The sequence below is a fragment of the Otolemur garnettii genome, unplaced genomic scaffold, assembly GCF_000181295.1.
Source record: "Otolemur garnettii isolate 467f Iridium unplaced genomic scaffold, OtoGar3 scaffold00038, whole genome shotgun sequence".
Classification (NCBI taxonomy): domain Eukaryota; kingdom Metazoa; phylum Chordata; class Mammalia; order Primates; family Galagidae; genus Otolemur; species Otolemur garnettii.
Window position 1 is genome coordinate 6,465,681 of NW_003852433.1, and position 731 is coordinate 6,466,411.

The 731-nt window shown below is 49.1% G+C and overlaps 1 protein-coding gene across 1 annotated transcript in view; it reads left to right on the top strand.

The window, feature by feature from the left end:
* DAO (D-amino acid oxidase) overlaps window positions 1-731 on the top strand; it is a 17,660-nt gene that overhangs the window by 1,931 nt on the left and 14,998 nt on the right. The window lies entirely within an intron of this gene.

Here is a 731-nt window from a genome sequence, read left to right on the forward strand (position 1 = left end):
CTGGCTATTTTTTTGTTTGTTTCAGCCATCATTGTTGATTTTAGCTGGCCTGAGCTGGATTTGAACCTGCCAGCCTCGGTATATGTGGCCGGCGCCCTAATCACTGAGCTATGGGCACCACCAGGAAGTGCTGTTCTTATTCTCATTGGACAGATGAGAAAAACAGAGGCTCAGAGAAATAAACTAAACCTACCCAAGGCCACAAAGCTCTCAAGTGGCACAGCTAGGATTTGAAGTCAGGCAGTCGGTGACCACATAGTGCTCAGTGTGTGCCCAGAGGACCAGCACAGCCTGGGGAAATGTGCTCAGACTGCTTGGTGAGGGCAGTCTGGATCTGTGCTCCACCCCTGTGCCCCTCCCAAGGTTTATTTAACCTCAAGTGTGTTGGTAATCGCTTTATCCACATTCTCTTTGTTACCTTCCATGGGAGCAAGAGTGGTCGTCTTGTCCAGGATACAGACAAGAGAACTAAGTCTCAGAGAACTCAAGGCAGTAAGTGGGGAGGTTGGGGTCTCCATCCAGGTTGTTCCACCCTAGGCCCTGTTGCCTTCTCCTTTCACCCCTTGGTGACTCTCAATGTTGTCCATTTTTTCTCCTCTATTTATGACCTTTCCCCACTCACTCACACTCATTCTTATCCTCCCCCTTAGTAGAATGGTTAAGACCATGGACTTTGGAGACCAACTGAGTAGGTTCAAATTTCAGCTCCTCCGTTGAGGAGCTCCACAGCT